Raw genomic sequence first — 13,090 nt, forward strand, 5'->3', positions numbered from 1 at the left:
GAACGTTTCCCTCTTTCAAAAGACCATTCAAATATCTGATGAAAGCAAGCCCAAACCAGTGCATTTCAATAAATGGCAGTATAATGTAACAAATATTTGGAAACTCATTACTAATACTAGGAAGTAAATGTTTTAGTGATTAAGTCTAGGATAATCAAACTTAGTTATTGAATAATTGTACTAGTAACATAACAAAATAATTTTGATTAATCTTTTGTTCAAATAGAAATACTGTGATTACAGTCTTAGTATTTATTACAGGTGGTGAATGAAGAGAAATTATATTTTGCATAGTTCTGCAATTTTCTGTTTATTTTGGAGTCGAATAATAGCAAGTTTCTTTACTCTTTATCTATTATAGGACTATGTTTAGTTGATACAAGTGCCTTCCTTTATTTAAAAATAAATGCAATCTTTTACTTAATAAAATCAGCCCAAAGTGTACAACAGTTGACAATTTAAAAGAATTATAATTGCTTGGTATTTTGCACATAAAAGGTGCTTGACAAATGTTCGTAGTTCTATCTCCTAAAAGGAAATTGGTAAAAGAAAAATTCTTCCAGATTTAATATTCATTTTGCACCAGGAAGAGAAACAGAATAAGAGACTTGGATATTTAAGGCTAGGAGATCATACAAAAGTGCCAGTTTGGCCGAAGAATGATTAAAACACTCTAGTCCTGACACGTTTAATAATGGGCACACAACCTATTTCTTTGTTTCATAACCACTGCGCTCTCTCTCCCTTTTTTGGCATGGGAACAAATTCAACAAAATCAACGCCATCCAGTTAAACTTTCTGATTTAGTAGTGGGTCCGGCTGTCCTGTCAAGCAGGATGTAGGGCAAGCCCTGTGCAGAGGCAGGAGAAATCTATTTGAAATGGAATGTGCCCATTCTAAGTAATTTCATGTGGGAAAACCATCTCAAGTTGAAGGATAATTACCGAAGAGCCGTCCCACCGCCCCCCTCCCCAAGCCGCTGCGGTCCGCGTAGCGTCGGAAGCCCCTCGCCGCGGCCGGGAGGACCGCCCGCCCGGCCGCCGATTCCTGCCCGAGGGCGGCGCACCGGGGCTCCGGGAAGGTGCAGCGCGGGGAAACGTGGCACCCTCTCCAGCCCGCGCCCGGGGCGCTGCCGCGCGGCGGCCGAGCGCTCGGGGCAGCCGGGCCGGGAGGACGGCGCGGGGGCCGCACACCGGCCCGCGGGGAGAACCGCCCGCAGCGCCGGCGCCCGCCCGGGGACGGGAAGTGGCGCCCGGCCCGCCCTCCGCAGCCCGCGGCCCCGCAGCCCCGCGCCGCCCCCTTTCTCTCGGCCTCTCCCTCGGCCTCCGCCACCCCGGCCGAATTCTTGCATAAATTATGCCAGGCGCGCCTGACGTCAGGTGGCGGCGCGCGGGCGCGGGCGCGGGCGCGGGCGCGGCGCGGAGGGAGCCGGCGGCGGGCGCGCGCGGCCCCGCGGCCTCGGGCGCGCGCGGCGTGCCGGGCGCGCGCAGGCGCTGGCGTGCTGGGGCCGCGGCGGCGGCGGCGGCGGCGGCGGCAGCGGTGGCGGCGGCGGCGGCGGCGGCGGCGGCGGCGCGGGGGTTGAGCCGTGGTGGTGCGGACGCGCTCGTGCTCGGGAACTATCGGATTAAACTTGAATCGAGTGAAATTACACAAAGGAGCGACGCTGAGGAGGCAGCCCCGGGACCCGGAGACCTTGAAACTCGCCAGAGCCCCCGTTCGCCCCCGGCCAACTCCGCGCCCGTGGACTCAGCCCCCCGGCCCCGGCCGCCGAGCCAACTCCGGAGCCCGCTCTGCGTTTTGTTTTCCCCTCGGCACAGGGCAGCGGAGGGGCCCGACCGACCGACCCGGTAAGCGCGAGAGTTCGCCGGGCGCCTCCGGGAGGGGCGGCGGCGGCAGGAAATCGCTCCGGGCCGGGGCCGGGGCCGCGCGAGGAGTTGGGAACGAGGAGTTGGGCGTGTGCGGGGCGAGGGGCGAGGGCGGGCGGGGGCCGGGGCCGGGGCCGGCGCAGGAGCGCAGCGCCGCCCGTGCCCTGTCGCCGGCGTCGCCGCCCGCGGGGCCCGAACCCGCGCCCCGAGCGCCGCCCGGCGCCCCAACTTTTGCCTGCGTCCGCGGGGCCGGCGGCGGCGGGGACGCGCGGTCCGGCCGAGGGTCACTTCCTCGCATGTAAATGGCTTTTTGTTGTGCTGCCGGCGTGGGGGGGTACGGGGGACAGGAGGGAGCGTGTCTGCGCGCGGGGGAGCGCGAGCGCGTTTCCTCCCGCCGGCGCCGAGCACGAGTTGCCGGCTCCATTCGAAAGAAAAAGGAAGGAGGAAAAGTTGGGCTGCAACTCAAGTGCGAGTGGGCGATGGGCGCGCGGGCGCGGGGCGGCTGAGCGGCGGCTGCGGCGGCGGTGGCGGCTCGGGGACGGCGGCGACCCCCGCCTCCCGCCCCCGCCCCCCGCTCCGGACCGACCACGCCGCGCTCGCCGGGAGCGGCGGCCGCACCGGCGCGAACAAAGTGCGTCCCTGCTGGCGCGGGGGCGCCGGCCCGCGCGGGGACGGCCACCGGGCGAGGTGGGTCGGCGGTGAGGAAAGTGCGCGGGGCGCCGCGTGGGGCGGGGGCGGCGCGAACACGCGGCGCTGGGGGCGTCCCGAGCCCAGCCCGTGCCGGCCGCGGGCGCGGAGTTGCGAGCCCGGAGCCGGGGGCTCCCGGGACTCCCCGGCGGCTCCCAAGTGTGCGAGGCGGAGAAGAAAGGGAGTGGGGCCGGGGCGAGCGCGGGGAGGCGCGGCGAGGAGGGGACCCCACCTTGCCGAGCTGGCCGGGCCAACGGCGGCGGCGGCTGCATAATAGCGACTTTAAGCCCCCGGAGGCAACTCGTCTCTCCCACCCCCGAGCCCTCCAGGGGTCAGCGCCGGGCGGGGGGGGTCACCAGGTGGCCCCCGAGGTGGCCTGGGTGCGCTCTAGCCCCCGCCGGGATCCGCGGCTCGGAGCGTGAACGGCCGAGGTGGCTGGAGGCCAAGCGGTCAGCGGGGAGAGGAAGGAGGGCGGCGGGGGACGCGTTGTTTGTTTGGTTCGCACCGGGGACTGGGCTCGCCGGGGGTGCGGGGGTGCGGGCACCCTGTGGGCTGCGGTGCGGGGCGGCTGCGTCCGCGCGGGGCGAGCGCGGCCCGGGGGAGGGGGGAGGGCGGCGGATCCCGGGCGGGGGGGTGGGTCGGGAGGCTCCGGGGAAGGATCCGCCGGCCCCGAGCAGCCATCATTACCGAGCCGCCTTTCTCCGGATGGCTCTGCCTCGAGGAGCCCCGCGCCGTGGGAGCGCACCCCAAACTCCCGGCCGGCCGCCCGCTTTGTGAGCGCCCCCGTGGAGCGGACGGGCGGGGAGTGCTCCTGCTCCGGGGCGGACGGTTTTCCCGGAGGTCACTTTTAGAGACTGTTCACGCCTCGATTTTAAACTAGTTTTTTTCCCCCTCTTCTGAACAGACAATGGACAAAAGAAAAGTAGCAACCCACATGGAGAGTTTCCTTTTGAATTGCTAGAATTAGATACACTATCCAGCTCTCCACTTGCTGAGTATACTTTTTAGTTTCCCATTGTATATTATCTAGCCATCGATTTAAATAACTTATCTCGAAATAGGTCCAGCTTCTGGGCTTGATTTCTGGGCTATATTAAATATTTTAATTTATTTCTAGAGGATTATGTGAAGGCCCTGATTTTTATTTTCTGAAAATACTAGTTTAAGCCGTCTTTGCTGTGGGCAGTACCTTTCAAAGAGGTTGAGTGTGTTTCCCCCCAATTCTCTCCCAATAAGGGGGGGGGGAGTACTCACGAAATGTAATAATTAAATAGGAAAAACCCCACAAAACTTGTTTCCTCACAGATATATGCGAACGATGCCAAAAAAAAAAAAAAAATCTTAGTGACTGTGACCTTAGCAGCATGGGAACCTGATTGATCCCAGTTATAATTCCATTTAGATTGTAGCAGTGTGTAAGTACTAGGTAATTCTTATTTCAGAAATAACTTGAGCAGTGATTTTACGAAGTCGAATCCGCCTCCCAGCCCCCAGAGTACATCTGTTGCGGAGTGTTTTTGTCTTGCTGTTGCACAACAGAAACCCTCCAGTCTTTACCCTAAAATGGCAGCTTTCATTTGACTGGGGCCCATTCATTGACAATGATAATAAAGAGGCGGAAAGCTAGATGCTGGGGGCACCAAGCAGGACTGGGTTTGCCTTTCTAGGTAACAGTAAGTAGGAGACATTTTATGTCTTCCAGATTTGCTCACAAAAAGTTTGTGTTCCCTGAAAAATCTGTGCTGTAGACAAAGTTACAAAGTAAACAGCATTTTTAAGTGCAAAGGGGCTTGCAGCAAATACTAGAAACTACATTTTCTTGTGTTGCCGAATAGTGAAATTATGACATACCCCCCTGTCTGGTAACCGGATAAAGGGACATAATGGATTTTTGTGAGGCTTGTAACAGGTGAATTTCATCACTGTGGCACTCAAGAACTGTTTTCTAGCACTATGGATTTTATTATTTATAGTCTCTTGATATTTTCTATTCTTTTTTTCTTCCTCTGTGCAAGCCAGTAAATTGAAGCTTGATGAAATCTGTTCTAGGTTTTTCAAAATTCAAATGAGTTTCTAGGTAAGAAGTGAATAATAGAAAAGGACAGGTATGTGAATTCCAAATATTAATTATATTGGCTTAATCAATGGAATTATTTTTAAGTCAAATAAAAAATTTCTTCCTTTTTTGTGCCTTAACACAGAAGTCAGGATAGAGAAATGATATAGGTCATTTATAGGTAATGGTGATGGTTAAAAGCTCAAACATTATTTTCCTATTTTGAGGAAAAAGTAACACTTTTTTTCCTCAAGTTGAAAACATATAGTCAAATTTAAAATAACAAGTCTAGTAACTTAGTTTTAAAACTACTTTCATAGACTCTCCCGTACTTGGTCTTCTTGTTAATCAGTTTGAATTATAAGACTATTTCCAAAACTTTTTTTGTGAAAGTCTTACTTTTATTGAGTGAAAATGAATACCATGGGGATTATCTTTATAATGCTTTATCAAAGAAATGTCACAGCTTTTTCTTCATACAGGTGCAGTCAGTAACGTATTACCTGTAGCATAGTTTTTAAGTGGTTAGGTCAAAAGAAAAAATATTTTTGTCTGTGAGAGAAGCGTCAGAATGCTTCTGTGTCCATGCTGTGTAATCCATTAGATCAGTCTCAGTGCCAAGTTTAGAGTAGTTATTTCAAACCAAGGCGGACAGCGTTTTATTTCCTGTGCTTAAGGAAGTTGGCTTGTCATACAGTCACCGTCCATTCAGTTATTTTTGATTCAGCAATCATTGGCACGTTTTCTGTGTGTAAAATGACAAATAAGAGGCCTTGCTTTCCCTCAGAGAGTTGACCATCTAGTAAGAGATAGCATTCTGTAGGTGACCAAATACTCACATTTCACTTTTAAGATTAGCTTTGAAGGTGGGAGTTATCTTTTATCCTTTATGATCTGTGGTTGGCCTTTCAGGCTTGATAGCAGCCACCATGGCCATCTTATAAACATCGACTATAAAGAAGGCATTGCAAGAAAAAAAATGCTTAGTCAGGGCTGAGCAAAGTGTGTGACTGCAAAAAATGACCCTTAAAATTTCAGCTTTGTAATAAGGTGATTCACTTCCAGTATTCAGATGGTTTCTAGATGTAAACAAACAAGCACTTAGATGTAGGTCACAGAGCTAGATGGAGAAGGACCGTCTTGGGTGAGGCTGAGATGATGTCAGGAACGGATTGGTCCTACATGACTCCTCAGTTGTCTTGTTCGTTCACATAGACACGTTTGTAAATCTTTGAAAGGGTATTCTTTTTATGCCGTTAGAAATTTAGAATTTTGTATTATTATATCTTACCAGGTTTCTAAAGCCACTATAGCTTTATCGGATAAAATTTTCCTTTTTCTCTAGAAAACTTTATTGTTTTGTCTTTCTGTGTTTTTTTTTTTTAAAGAAAACTTTGATATTCAAAGATGATGGATGATGCTAAAGTAGAAAAGAAATTGGGAGTAAATGACCACTTAATTTTTCTACCAAAAATACGGGGATGTGATGTCTTATTTTAGTTTGGGTGTTACTCAGGTTGGGTTGCAGTTATGGCAGAAGTCCATCGGTGGTTGTGGTGGTAGTTAAGACCTGGGAAGGTAATTAAAAAACACTGCCACTGCTCTTCTGTGTTTTGCTTCTATCAATATATTAAACTTCTTAAATGGAACCACACCCATGTGATAAAAAATAATAAATCGGAGTAGAAAATCATAATGATATTGTCAAATAGAGACCCATCTTACAATCATTAGTGAATCTCTGGATCTTTAGAGCGTGAGGACCTTAGAGAGCCAAGTCTAACTTTCTCATTTTACAGATTAAGAAACTAAAGCTCAGAGAGGTTAATTAAAGGAGCTGCCTCTGGCTGGCCACCCGGGTGTTGCCGCGCCGTGCTGGTCACGGCTGTCCTTCTGGTGCCTAGCTGGGTGCTGGCGCGGGGGGGCTGGGTGGCCTTTGTCGGATGACTGAGCTGCTCTGGAGGGGTTGACCTCTCCCTCGTATGTTCTGACTCAAAGTACCTTCTGACTTAAGAATCCTACAGCCGACGCTAACATAGCTCTTAAAGTTGTTCTGAAGCGAATGATAATGTGTTTGCCTCTGCTGGGTGATGGTTTGGAGAGTTTTTTTGATTGTCCATCTCAAAAAATGCAGAGAAAATTATTTCAAGATTTGATGACTATTCTCATTTTAGAAGCATGTATTCATTACCATAACTAGATTCCTGTACCTTTTAACTAATGTTAGGTGACATGATTGTTTTTCTCAGTGAAGTGTTTTTGGAGGATTTTGTTTTGTTTTTATTCTGAAAATTAAAAACTGTCTTTTTAAAAATAAAAATAATGTCGAAGAGCAATGAAGAAGTGTAACTGGGCAGTCAGAGGCTGATTGGCCCCTGGGCTCGTTTGCTTATGGCGATGTGGAATCAGAGACCCTTTCTTCAGCAGGTGGTCCTTTGAGCCTCATGCTCCCACTGTGGGTGTCAGGCTTGGCTCTAGTGGCAAGTGACTCTGGGCTGTGATCAGTTTTCCTGTTTCATTTGTTTTCTTGTTCATCGATTGAAGTATTTATTGGGTACCTGCTACCCAAATGGTGCTGTGCTGTGCATGAGTTAGGAGTACAGTGGTGCCAGAAGAAGATGTTGTAGACCCAGGCAGAAAATAAACAGAGCTACCGCAGTGTCATCGGTGCTGTGCGGTGGGTGCCAGGAGGAGGGAGAGTCACTTGTTACCTCTTAGGAAGTGGCTTTATTTTAGCACCGCCATCTGAGTGGTGGTAGAAGAAGGAGGCAGTGCCAGCCATCCTGGGGCGGGGAGGCAGCATGTCTGAGGTCTGCAAGAGCGGCTAAGGTGAGACCCAAGAGGCAGGCACAGGCTGCCTGGGGCGGGGCTTACAGGATATGGAATTTGGGACTTCAAAAAAAAAAAAAAAAAAGCAGCAGAACCGCTGATGAGTGGTAAGCAGTGCTTGACGTGAGCAGGCTTGTGTTTTAAAGACTGACTGAGTGGGTGGGGCGGGGGAGGGAGAATGGGTTGGGACCAGCATCCTGCCTGCAGTTGCTGATGGGAACTCAATGGTGTGGAGTAGACTGGTGGCCCTGGGAATGGAGGAGAATGGACAGGTTGGAGAAGTGTTCAGGTGGTTCAGTGACGAGGACTTGAGGAGAGATTTGTTGTCAGAATGAGGAAGGGGTCCGGGGATGTGGGTTTCGAGTGTATTCCCTGCTTGGCTGGTGATGCTCTTCATGGAGGCAGGGAGGCTTGAGGAGGGCCAGCTTGGAGGAGGACGTTCTTGAGTTTCTGAGCTTGTGACTGAGGCAGCTGGTAATGGGCAATGAAACCATTGTTTTGGCTTTCTTTCCATTGCTAGTGACTGTCTAAAACTCTCCAGAATAATCTGCTAGCTTCCCCTCAAAGGTGTTGGTGTGCGGTGAGCCCACCACAGATTGCCGATGGGGGTCTGTGAAATGGGAGAGAAGAGGGAAACTTTGTTACTTGCCTAACATGTGGCGCTTTGTCCACGTGCTTCCGAGGAGTTTGCTTGCTCGTCCAGAGAAGAGAGACCCTTGGTGAGCATTTTGATCCTCCCAATCGCCGCATTCCGGAGGCCGCTTCTGCTGCTGGTTATGTATTGAGACAAGGTCCTTGGACTCCCAGCAGATAGAGGGTGGGTCCCTCTGTGCTCTCAGGGGAGGGAACTGGTTGAATTTTAGGAGCTGGCTGCAGCCATCCCTGGGTGTGGTAGAAATGAATGCGTTACTTAAATGATTGTGGAGGAAAATGTTATCCTTGGTCAACACTTACCTGTTTTTCTTTTGTGGGGGAGGGAAGTACATATCAACTCGTTTGACACGTACATTGTCATAGAAGTCACTTTGTTCAGTTATTACAAGAAGTGGATTATACAGCATGATTGGAAGCAAACGAGAGATGTTAATTGATAAATCTAGAACAGCTTCTAAGTTGCTGACTTTAACATTGCATGAGATAAATTGTGAAAACCCTAAATGTCTATCTGGAAACAGCTTTTTGAGGGAAGTGTTTGTATTTTTGCCTTTGGCACCTGTTTATTTTTGTTCTGGGTCGGGCTTGGCTCTAGGTGTGCAGAGAACCTCCCTTCCTGGGACTCGCTGTCTTGGGTAACGAGTGTGTTTCACAGGTGCCTTTCTTGACATCACCGCTCATGGGTCTTTAGATGCCATGGTGACGCGATCAAGTCCATCAGGGCCCTTCCCGTCTCCTTCGGGGTGGCTTCACGGGTCTGGGGGGCTTGCCCGGCTGGGGCGGCAGGCTTCGTCCGAAAGCTTTGCTCTCACTCACAGCGCTTTTGAGGGATGATTTGGATGCGCTAACATCCCGGAGCGGTGAAGTTCCCGTGCAGCAGGGCGGCGGGAAAGGGCGGTGAGCTGACCTCAGGTGGACTTGTGCCAACTAGTCTGGCAGCTTTTTTTATATCTAACGCTACTTCTTCAACTTGTTAGTTTAAAAATTTTCAAAAACCTTTAAAAATCCATTCTCTTGTTTGGTTTCATAAGCATTGCCTACCTATGGCTTAAGAAACTGTTGCCTTCTCCTGGGACGTGGGTTCTGGCGGGAGAGTGGGGCCCGGGGTCAGCTGCTCTGCATCTCACTGGCACGGGGGGTGGGCAGGGGCCACCGTCACGGAGCAGGGTGCCTGGGCCTGGGCTGCCACACTGCGCCTTTGGGTGGGGAAGGCAGGGAGTTAGACCCCTGTGTAGTTTTGACATGTCTTGAACTCTCCCTGGCCACTTCCACTTAAAAGTCAGAGGCGGCTGCACCGTATCCGTGGTTCATCTGAGAACAGGGTGCACGGTAGCCCCATGGTGAATCCCCCGAGTTCTGGGGCAAGTTAGAGACTGCTTTAACTGTTTAAAAAGTCCACTTTCTTCTCTTCTTGTTCTTCTGAAAGAAACTATAAACACTTTTGAATCTGTCCTGTTGATACTTACAACATAATTAGCAAACGTACGTATTATTCTGACACTTGTAAAAAGTGATCATTTTTACCGTGATGCTGGGCAGGCGATAGTGAGAAGCCCCTTGTAGAATGAAAGGCACGCCTCCAGTTTCCAGCCGGTGCCCGCCGTTGTACTGAGTGAATAACAAAGTCAACTTGAACACAGGTGTACAGTAAAAAAGGTGTGTTAGTTGGTGGTGTATTTCTAAGTGTATGGGTCTAGAAATGACTTCATGGATGGGACTACTAATGTAACTGCTAAGCCTTGGTCCTCAAGGTGAGCTTGTTTTTGTTCTGTTTGTTTTAACACCTATCACACAGTGCTGTATGTTCTTGTATACTTGACCTTGTTTGTTCTTGAAATTTTGCTTTGGCCCGATTGCAGGTGTATTGATCTTGTCAGAAGAAAATGCAGACTCATCTTTAGAATCTAAAAAATCATCAAATTAGGAAACAGTCTTTATTTTCTCTGTAAGGTATGTGTTGGGGAAACCAACTAAAATAGCGCAGAAATAATACAACAGCATTAAAAATAACAGTAATAACCCTAACAACTAGCTAATAGTTATCTAGCATTTCCAGTCAAGTAGGCAATATTCTAAAAGTTTCAGTGGGTTTTTTCATTTAATCATCAGAGTAACTCTAGGAAATAGGTAGGAGTTTTAACTCCATTGTACAGATTCAGACTTGGGCGAGGAAGTTAAGTTAAATTGCCCAGGCCACACAGCTCTAGCAAGTGATGGAGGAAGAATCTGAATCCAGGTTGGCCAGTCTCCAGAATCTGCATGTGTAACCATGTCCATCACCACCTCGGCCAGCCCCAAGGCTTGTAGCATCGCTGTCTTCATAGGCAAAGATTTGTTAAAAATACCAGCAGGGCTCCGTACTGCTGTGTCATCCCCTGTTGCTCTGTCCTGTCAGCACAGGTCATTTCTGTCCACACTTCCTCTTTCTGTGCCTCCTGTATCTGTGGGGCCACATACCTTGGGATATCTTGGCACCTAAGGTGGCTGGGTTCCATGCCTTTCTCCCTAATGCCCTTCCTTTCCCACGGAGATGAGGAGGGGGGCAGTTGTTCTTGTGGAGGTTTTATTCTGTGGGGGCTGAGAACTTGAGTTGTGATGTCAGACGGATCAGCCAGTGAATCAGAAAAATGGAAATAATGATGCTGTCGACCACCCAGGTTTCTGGTGGAGGAGAAGTGAGGTATTCCACCCTAAAGGACTTAGTACAGCATGTGGCACCTTTATTGAGAAGTGACTATTGTAATTGGCTCACTCTTAATCATTAAACACATCAAACCATGTATCTTGATTTTATTTTTCATCTAAAAGGTCCCCACTACCCTAAGTTATGACCGGCAAAGAATGAGTGGCCTGCAGTGGAGATTGGTTGCACAATGCAGTGGAGACTGGGTGAGATTGGGTGCACAATTTTCACTTTTCCTCAGGAACTGACATCAAAATGAATGTCTGTGTGTGCCTTTGTCCAGGCATATGACTAGGTGATATTTACCTGATGTTCTTGTTGGTTACGCAGAAGTAATTCAGACATCCCAGATCCTGGAAACGACCAAGTCCTTCCTTTCTGCTGTAGAGTTGTCCCTCTGCCAGCTGAGCTGTGGCCATCTTGCCAGGGAAGTGGTCACTCCTTCCCCCCAAACCTGCAGTTGTCCTAAGACAGTGGGGGATGCTATCCTGGATGAGCAGTGGGGGTGGGGGCAGGGCATCAGTCATGGAGTATTAGAACCTTCCAGGATAGCTCAGAGAGGTACAGGGTGTTCTCAAAATCTGTAACTCTGGGTCCTCGAGTCTCTGAATGTTTGATTCAGCCCTCCCACCCCCTCCGATTCTGTTTATTGCTTAAAGAAGAGATACAGAACCTAAAATGAGAGATTTGGGGTAGGGGGCTGGGGAGTGAGTAGCAGCCAGGAAGTGAGAAGGTGCCCTTGCTCTGAAGAGGCGAGACTGGGGCAGCATCCTTGGAATCCGCTGCTGTCCAGGTGGGCGTGGCACTGGGGGAGAGGGGGCAGAGACAGCTTTTCTTTTCTTTTCTTTTTCTTTTCACTCTAAAGGGAAAATAAAAGGATGTCGAGTATAAACGGTTGATGGATGTGGACCTGCGGCAGCTCCCTGTAATATTCCGTCCTTGCTGCGAGGTTGAAAAATAGTGAGAGTTGCTTAAACAGCCCTGGAGCGCGGGCCTTGAGCGAGTTCAGGTTTTGCTGAACTGTTTACTTAGGTGGGCGGCTTTCACTGGGTGCCGCAGCCGAGGTGGGGATGATAATTGCCATTTTACAGGTAGAGATGGTTTAATAAATTGGCCCGAGAACACAGCCATCGACGGTGGAGCCGGGACTCACGTCAGAACAGGCTTGTTAGTTGACCTCTCTGCGGACATTGCTTTGGACGGTCCCAGCAGGGCGGCCTGGGCCTCAAGGGCTGGGAGGAGCACGTCTCAGGGCTCTCACCGCCCTGCTCTCGAGGGCGACGTCGAGGGGCCCAGGGCTGGCCCTGCGTGGGTTACAGTCGGAGAGGCTTCTCGTCCTCACGGGTCATATCTTATCAACGGCGAACACTTTCCACCTAAAGACACACGCGTATTGTTAAGACTTCCTCGTTGTCCCACCCTGTTTGAGGTTATCAGCCCACGACGACGCAGCCAACAGAGTAGTCCGCTTGCTGCAGAATTGTTTTTCTCAGTTTCTTTCCGGTGCATGTCCAAGATGTATTAACTCACTCAGCATCTCTTTCCCCCTGCAGAGGACTCGAGGTGCTCGGGACAGAGCGCAGGATGCTCCCTGAGCTCACAGTCACACTTGCTCTTCACAGCTGTTACCCCGAGGGGACTGGCGGACCCAGGCCGTGTCCTGCAGCCCCAGGCCCTGTGGTCTCCATGGGTCCCAGACTCAGAAGTGTACACCGATCTGTGGGCTTATGTGTCTTGGGGTGGATGTGTGTTCCTTTCCCAGGGGAGTTTTTAAAAAAATGATAGTGTCCCAAATCTTAATGCTGCTTTGCCTCTTAAAACTATTCGGCGGTGGTTTATCTAGATTTTGTATGTGTTTATAGTTTTTACTCCTTCTCAGTTGAACAGACTGTTGACTTGCTTGAGTTCAGTCAACCTCTAGTTAAAGCTTGAAGTTTCGCTATTTTTGGTGCACTTAAAAATTTAATTTTTATGATCGTGTTACATTTTTGAGCTAGGTTTATCCCCAGAATTAGCATTTTAAGTTTTCCATTTTCCCCTCTTACTGCAAAATAGAAATAAAAATTTGGGCTGGTGTTTGAGCCTAACTTGGAGTTGCCCTGGAACTTTGTGGCTGCTGTGGGCTCAGGGTGATTCCATTCAGCTGCTCAGCTCGAGCGGTCCTGTGTGCTGTCTGACATTTAGGGACGCAGTGCGGTAATGCGGTCGGGTGACTTCCCCACGTGGTTGGGCCCATGGGTGGTGACGTGCTGTAACTGAATTGCTGGCCAGCAGGCCTGGAATAGCTGGGAAACATGGTGTTTGGCTATCTCAGTG

General features: G+C 50.1%; 1 protein-coding gene across 5 annotated transcripts in view; it reads left to right on the forward strand.

Annotated features, from left to right (window-relative positions):
* The first annotated feature begins 1,511 nt into the window (after positions 1-1,511).
* The window catches only part of CHD7 (chromodomain helicase DNA binding protein 7), a 171,539-nt gene continuing 159,960 nt past the window's right edge, over positions 1,512-13,090 (forward strand). For 4 of the 5 annotated variants that reach the window (XM_074354990.1, XM_074354993.1, XM_074354992.1 and 1 more), the window contains exon 1: positions 1,512-1,847. The gene's annotated coding sequence lies outside the window, so the exon portion shown is untranslated. Of the gene's footprint in view, positions 1,848-2,424; positions 2,553-13,090 lie in introns of those variants that run through there. The other variant, XM_074354991.1, reaches the window with a different exon arrangement.

This window comes from Camelus bactrianus, chromosome 29 (genome assembly GCF_048773025.1).
Source record: "Camelus bactrianus isolate YW-2024 breed Bactrian camel chromosome 29, ASM4877302v1, whole genome shotgun sequence".
NCBI classification, from domain to species: domain Eukaryota; kingdom Metazoa; phylum Chordata; class Mammalia; order Artiodactyla; family Camelidae; genus Camelus; species Camelus bactrianus.